Genomic DNA, 8,685 nt, shown 5'->3' on the forward strand with positions numbered 1-8,685 from the left:
TACACACATACACACACAGACAAAGGGATAAACAGAGTGCCACATCAAAACATAAAAAAAGGAACATTAAAAAAACCAAACTCCTGTCTCGGTTTCCATTCACTCCCAGCTGTCAGTTCCTTGCTGATGTGATCCGTCCATGAGGTTTATTGAAACTGGATTGAGGCCCTGAGGTGTGTAAGTGGCTGGTTACCTTTGTTGTGATGGGAATGAGAAGCCGTTGTCTGTCTCACACACCCAGACGCTGAGGCCCGGGGAGATGCTGAGGAGGTGAATAGGATACTCATGAAAACGCATGTTGAAAACTCACCTTCCACTGCTGCTGGAGAAAGGTGTGTCTGGTTTCACATGTTAGGTGTGCGTAGATTCTCATCTGAAAGAAAGACAAAGAGACAGAGTTTTTTTCTTACCAAAAAAGCAGTGTTTATCAGTAATTATTTGAATATTAACAAATGGTAAAAGATTTGATTTAAAAAAAAAAACTATTTACAGTGCAAGAACTCTCTAGTAGTTTAGTTATGAGGGATTCTGGTGTATTCCGGTGTATAATCATTACATACAGTCATCTGGCAGATTTATTTTGTCAAATACACTTTCCCTACAAACGCATAGGGAGCAATTTTGTCTTTGGTGTCTTACTCAAGGACACACCAACATGTGGAAGGTTGGGGATCAAACCACCAACCTTTAAAGTTGTCCTGTGGAAACAAACAAAGCTTCTGTTTCCATGTATTACTTTTCAAAAATTTTAAATCCTACAATGTTTACATCCATGTTCCCCTTGCTACCATTCTTCTTCTTCCCTGCTTTTGTCAGCACACTGTTGGGCAGCGTTTAAAAACTCCACAGATAACCCTTAAGGGCCAACCTGCTTTATTACATGAGCTACAACCGCCCCTAAAATATGCTCAATTTGCATTTACCCCATTTTTTTTTTCTATAACTGAAAAACTTTCATGTACCTTGTTTACTGTAAACTGTCAGCATCTCCTTACAACAGAAAACACATTTGGGGCCATGAAATTTGGTAAACGTAGTTCAAAGTGAAGTTTTAATTTGAATGTTAAAAATAAAAAAAATAATATGTATAATAAATGTGTTTTTAAAGCAATGAGGTTAAATTGTCTAGGAGGAAGCTTGTGTGTCTATGTTAAAGCAGGTCGATTAGTTCATTTAAAAGTGTTTAGCAATAATAGACGATAGTATCCAACCAGACATGATAGTCTTGCATATTTCCCCACATGGCGCAACAATCGAGTCTAAGCCATTCTAATCCTTTTACACAATTATCTCTCGGTGTTTGTGTGTTTAAGCACAGCCACTCTGACTGTGGCTTTTCCATGGACGTGAACCAAAACAACTGAACCGCCATTATCCTAAAATAGCCTGTAAGTACAAGATAAACATTTGTGTGGAACTAATTGTGCGTTGTGCAAAGCTGGCTTGTTGAGGAGCATTGTTGTGACAACAGATTAAACATCTGTCCGAACCCATTGCTGAACCCAAATTGAGATTAGGAGGGAAATAGAATATATCCCACATATCCCTTGTCTCGCCAAATTAGGGAAGATGTAGTCTAGGTGACAGTGAGCAAGTAAAGCAGACAGAATAGAACATAGATAAAGAACAAAGGATATTCTTCTTATCTCTTCATTGTTGAGCTAAATCACAGAAAATAATAAAAAACAATGAATAATCACATGCTGAATGAGAGAAAAAGCCACATGGAGTTAATAACTTGCGCTATAAAACATTGTGCCTTGCGCACTCTCTCATACATTCACATGCACAAACACTCAACAGCGTCCATGCTGGAGAAACGTCATCTGTTTATCATACGCTGCATGATCTAGGAATTTGTCAGAGGATTTGTTCATGCAAAGACTTTTTCCCCCAAACTGCCAAAGAACAGGAAAAAAACTAACAATAGCTAGAGACAGAAAGAGTGATGCACGTCACAAACACAATAAAATAAGGCCCCAGCTTGATGCAAGAGTACTACAGCAAAAGAAGCGACTGAATGAGTTATAGTAGGCTATAAGCTGTGCTGAAGAAATGGGTCTTAAATACTGACACAGTATATGATTCTTTGACAAGGGCAGGCATCTTGTTGCAGATGGGGCTTTATAGGAGAGGGCTGTTTTGTGTCAGATGCAAGGAATGATGCGTGGAGTCCTGCATCCTGTGAGAGTGGAATATAAGGATTATGAGTAAATCATTTGAGGCTTGAAACACCTTTGAAGCGCAGCAAAGACATTGTCCTTGCTGTAGTGTATGTATCCATGGCACCATGGAGATGTGTTTTTTTGTTATATTGTTATATGGAAATCAAAGTCAGTTATCATAAAGGTGAAAGTCAGCCCCATTCATTTAGGGGAGTCCATTGCAAACGGGTAAAATAAAAACACACCAGAAAACAGAGACAGAGTGGGATGGATGGAGGGAAAGAAAGTGGGAGGAGTGACAGAAAAGGAGTTTGGGAAGAAAAAGTGTGGTTTGTGGATAGGACAACAGGGCAGAGAGAGGAGGGAAAGAGAAATATGAAGGTTCCTTTGGAGAGAATGGAGAGAGACATAGAGGAGGCGAGAGAGTGAGAGGGAGGTGTGTAGAAAGAGGAGTGTGGGAAAAATCAATATGCTCTCTGGAGCGACTGGAAGAGACAATCAGTCCTGTCTGACCCTCGTCTCCCCTTGGTGTCAGTGTGTGTGTGTGTGTGTGTGTGTGTGTGTGTGTGTGTGTGTGTGTGTGTGTGTGTGTGTGTGTTCGTCCACGTGTGTGTGTGTGTGTGTGTGTGTTTTTTTTTATGCATTTATTCGATTCCCAAATGCCTGTACGTGTTGGTAAGCAACATGCCTGTACATTGATTTTGAAGTTTGAAAAGATTCATGTGCCGATATGTGCAGCTGAGCATGTGTGGTCGTGTGTGTGTGTGTGTGTGTGTGTGTGTGTGTGTGTGTGTGTATGTGTATGTGTCTCCTCTGGTGTTTCCTCAGCTCAAATATGTTTTATTGGCATGATTGCTGAGGGCAGGAGATTGATGCCAGTGGAAGCTAATGGGATAAAAGTTCATTACTCTCCCTCTATCAACTTTATGAGAAAGGACAGATCGAACAAAGACTCTGAGCAAAGTTGAAATAGGATAAGGCTGTCACATCCGCAAATGGGCACTCTAGCAGCTTTAACTGGCAACGAATGTGTTGATTCTTGCTTACGGTTGCTCGCAATCACTTTCCTCACTAACTCCATCTATGTCACTGCCATCTTTGGGGTCACATTCACTCACAAGCCATGGGCTATGGGCCAGATTTTCTCAGATTGTCCCAAGATACTTTTCCTCGCTTTGATAGCTATTACTATTATCAATATAAAGAAGAAAGAGCTCCTTTGCCCTCTCTCTCCTTTTCTCTCTGTATATGTACTGTATGTGTGTGTGAATGGTTAGTATTTTAGCAAGCCTCGAGGCTAGTGGCTTTCACAGGCCTTCCACTCGACGTTTGGGGTTTGTAAAGCTGGCTCAACCCGCCATTGTCCAAGTCCCACTCCTGAATTCAGTTTCTCCATCTGCCCCTGGGCGCCTCTCCGACTGACAGGGGGGTGAGGGGGTAGATGGATAGATGAAAGAGCAGATAGAAAGAATACGACTCCTTAAAGAGTGGGAAATTTACCATCACGAAATCCACTTTTCTCAATCTCTCTATCACTCCTCTGCCACCATCATCCAATCACCTCTTTTATCCTTCCCTGTCTCTGCCCTCCTCCCTCCGCTGTCTCTCTGCTGTGCAGTTGCAGGGGGTTAATTGAGGTCTGAACAGCAGGCGGCTATTATGACACCTTTGCTTTGAGGACACACCCACACACACAAAAACACACAACAAACACAATATTCTCTGTACACATCATAAAGCAATAATCAAAAATTCAAGATGCAGAAAATGCACAAGACCCCTTATTTTCAGTGTTATGCTATGCAACAGCTGCACAGACAGAAAGTGTGTGTGTGTGTGTGTGTGTGTGTGTGTGTGTGTGTGTCTGGGGGGTGATGTCAGATTTAATGATGGTTTCCACCCTTTTGGTAAAAGGCTGCCTCACCCCAAATCAGTAACCAACTGAATAAATCACACAATTAATCCAACAAGTCAGCGTGGCGTATCGAAGCACAGCGCACACAAAACAGAATAGATTGACAAGTGTGTGTGTGCGTGTGTACACGCACTCTCTCCGCATGCTCTGTTAGTAGCAGATGGTAGGCTGGTGGTCTGTTGCCAAATTCACTGTGTGATCATGTAAATGATCACATGCACACCCACACTTAAGTAACACAAATGCCCCTGCAACTAAACCGATACATAAACAAATAAGCACATACAAATCGAGACACCTGTAGTGAGATAAACAGGTGAGCAGGATGATGATCGCTGCACCACCATCGATCTAAATTAGTCTTTTTTTTTTCTCCAACTCTCCTTTGTCTCTTCTGTCTCGACACTTTAAATTCTCATTGTTAAGACTTTAATATGAAACACTGGCTGTGCTGCTGCTGTGTGTGTGTTGCAGTTAAGATGTTGATTGAAGCTGAAGTTAAACAGTGGGAAGCTTTACATCAAAGACTGACATTCACCTTTCATATCCTCTCCTTTTGATGCATGGAAACACACACACACACACACACACACACAGACACGCTTCATAGGAATAGAGAGCTGACAGTTTCACTAAATCAAAAATTCCCATTTGGTTCAAACCTCTGCAATGCAGAAAGTAACGTACTCACTCACTCACTCACTCACTCACTCACTCACTCACCCACTCACTCACACACACACACACACACACACACACACACACACACACACACACACACACACACACACACAAACTAAGCACAGATAAGGGTCTACAGGGTTTCGGGCCCCTTTTGGCACACATCTACTTACACAGAACACTCCCCGTGCTTTGCCACAATGAACACAATATATACAAGAACACACAAACTCTCTCACACACACATTTGGCAGCAACAGCATCAGGCAACAGATGCTTCTGAATGAGCTCCTTTGCTGGGCATGATTCATAATGTGGCCATTGAAAATCACTTTCAACACATTCATAACCACTTATAGCTGCCTATGAATATTCACAGCTTGGAGGTTCCGCCACACACACACACACACAGACACACAGACACACACACACACACACACACACACACACACACACACACACATGGAAGACCACAACTAAAGCCATTTGTGCCTCTTTAAAATGTCAATGAGGTATTGTTTAACAAGATGGATTACAAGCTATTTAAGGTATGCAGATACATTTTTTACAAAACCGCTCCTCCTAGTGTCTCTGGTCTCTGAACGAAATTGCTTTCCAGTGTGAGTGTCCAATGTTTCGATGCGTTACCTTTGATAACAGGTTAAAATAAAAGATGGTGTCCTCCAAAGAACCTTGAGAAAGCCCCATTTTTCATCATCTTTGTTTATCCACAACTTAAAAAAAAGTCTGTTCAAGTTTTCTCCTCCTCTTCTTGGCTTATTGCTCCTCGAGGGATTTAGAGTCATGCTCTTATAGTGAGTCATCCTCAGACTTGAGCTTGACGTGATTTCCAAATATCACCCGCAGAAATACAGGAGGTTCTTTGAGCTTTACCTTTAGTCTCGTGGCAACTCCAGAGTTGAGACTGTCTTGAATAAAAGAAAAAAGCAGAAATCCATTTAGGTTTTACTAGAGGATAAGAGAGAACAGCATTTTCTCAGCACTATTTGTTATATTCTTTGAGAGATGGAGATTATTCAGCATCTAATACAGATACAGACACACACACAGACACACAGACATACAGACACACACACACACACACACACACACACACACACACACACACACACACACACACTCAAACACACAGATGGATAGATAACCTTAACCACCATGAAGGGATACTTTGCTGATTTAAATCCAGCTCTGTGTCATCTTTGTGTGGGCAGTGTGTTTAGATGAATGGTGTGTGGCTTCCCTCTGTGGCGCCAGTGCACAGCGGCCACCACAACAACACACTGCCAACACTTCCATGACACAGAGCTGGATTTAAATCAGCAAAGTATCCCTTTCTCTAAAATATCTCTTTTTAGTTGCCCTGCAGTGCATGTAAGCAGAGTGGAGTGGTGAGAGTTTCTGCTCCTCGCTCACAGAGCTGTTTGTTTCCTCCGCTGTCCCGCTGAAAGCCGCTCCATGCTTGTGAGCAGTTTCATATAGGAACTATTTTCTTTCTATACCGAACTATACCTGCCAACTATAACATTGCACAGAAGGCAGCATACTTTTGGAGAAACTTGTCCTCTTCTGAGCTGTAACTATAGCTAGCCGATACTGCTAGCATACCTGAGCTAAGTGATGCTACAGCTCAGCCGAGGAGGACGCTCTTTATGTTTGCCTCTTGTCCATGAGTAAGCTTCCTTTTGCGTGGTGATACAGTTGGCGGGTGTAGTTCGTTAGGAAGAAAGTAGTTCCTACATGAAATTGCTCATAACCAGGTCTGTGGATTATCTTGAGTAACCGGGGTCATGATTTCTGGAAAGAGACACACATAAAACATATAGGCGCTTTGAGCACCACAAGCGGAGTGCCATCTAGTTCCATTATATTAGAGAGAAGGCAGACATCTCCACGGCTGATATCTCCAACACTGGGCAACTCGTACCAAAACAATCTAGATTGATAAATAGCACTACAAGTAAGAGGAAAAATATGTAATTTAGAGAGTGAACTGTCTATTTAAAGCCATAGTTTTAGTATGTTGTATTCAAACAAAGAAATAAGAACATTGGGTTCCTCCCATATAATAAATGATGCACATTTGGGTACCATAGAACATTTATATGACAGAGCAAGGGACTGTGTGCGTTTGTGTTTTTTAATGAAACCTCAGTGGATACACAATTTTCTCATAACGAATGCCACAATTTCTGGATTTTCCCTTTTTATTTAAGCTCGACAAACAAGAACATGATGAATACAGCAAAAAAAAGAGGTAGAAGAGTAAAACAAAGAAAGAGAGAGAGATGGAGAGAGAGAAACAGAAGAAACAAGGCGATCCGTTGAGGCAGCGATTTATTTCTCGATTGAAAACAGATGAGGAATGGGGGGGGTGATGAAAGATGTGGGAAAAGCCCCATTAACCACTTGGCTTTCCAAAACAACCATGTCTCCGCCTATCAGAGGGCTTTACCTGACAACCTCATTAAAGGAAACGTCTGATTGGTTGTTTCATTGAAAGCACTTAAGGTTCCCTTTTTTGACACATGATTTGATTTGTGGTTTACATTTTTTTTTATATAGAGTTGACACAAGCTTTGTTGAAACATGGTATCTGTGTGTTTAGGGAGCTATTTTTCATGCTACAATTGTTAAAAAAATTGCCCTTTTCATTCACATCACTGCTTTGGATTTTCTGCTGCATTTTGTCTGTTCTCACTAGAAGTGCAACGTGACTTCATAGACTGCCATGAGTACAGTGTGTGTGTGAGCCTGTGTGTGTGTCTGCGTGATGCACTACTGTGTAATCTTGTCCTTTTTTCTCCTCAAAACAAATTCAGACCACATGGTTTTCAAACAATGAATTCAAGACGAATTGGGAAAGCACCTTACAGTTTCTCCCTTAACTAACACTCCTCCCTCCCTGCCCTCCAACCTCTCTGTCTCCCTCTCTTACTCTACCTCCCTTCCCTGCATCCCTCTTCATATCTCTCGCTACATCCAGGGGCAGTTTTTGGAGGCGGGCATGGCTGCAGCCTGGAGCATCCCATGTCATGCCATCCCGTCTCATGCCATCCCGTCTCATGCCGAGGCCTGTCCAATGGTAAGTTCAGCGGGCCAAAATACGAAATCGCGAATTATTTTCCAGATGGAGTCACGGGTAAGTTCGTGACCACGTTTGCAATCAAGGAGGGTCAGTGTATGTTTTGTTTCATTCGATTCGATAAATTTATTTATTACCCTCTCTCCCTGCCTTCCTCTGACTCTCTGTCTCTACCTGCCACAGACAGCTTCGCCCGAAGAGAGTCAAACCAGCTGAGGAAATAGACTTTCAGTTCACGGCTGTAACGTTACTGTTACATTAACATTACCGTACAGCGCCAAAGTCTGATCCCAGCAAACTTTCTGTTGTTAAGCTTGCTGATCTGGCAGAAAGTCACCGGCGGTTCGGGATCAGATCATGGGGATCAGACCTCCGGTGCTGGGTCTAATTTTATAATGTTCGCTGCCACTGCAGCTAGCTAGCAGCTAGCCACCAGCCCTATGACCTGGGTCCCCGGATCGCTCTATGTTTGCTCCCCGGTGCTGACTGACTCTGGTCCGTCTGCAGAGCTAGTGTTACCCGCTCTAGCTAAGCTGGGAATCAGACAAATCTGCCGCGCTCATGTTTTATTCATATTTTCTTTTCTTTGCAGAATATAAAAGAAAAAGGCATTAGAGCTTAGATTGGCACAAAAAATCAAGCCCGAACCTACCCAAGCCCGAGCACATTGCATCCGAACCCGGCCCGGCCCGACACATTAACTGTAATTATGAGCCCGAGCCCGATTTAAACCCGACACTTTTTTAACACGTGGGCCGTTATAACTAACGTTCTCAACTACAATTTCAAGTGGTTTGAACTGCAGAAATCTGTTTAGAAAG

The sequence above is a fragment of the Sander vitreus genome, chromosome 2 (genome assembly GCF_031162955.1).
Source record: "Sander vitreus isolate 19-12246 chromosome 2, sanVit1, whole genome shotgun sequence".
Classification (NCBI taxonomy): Eukaryota; Metazoa; Chordata; class Actinopteri; order Perciformes; family Percidae; genus Sander; species Sander vitreus.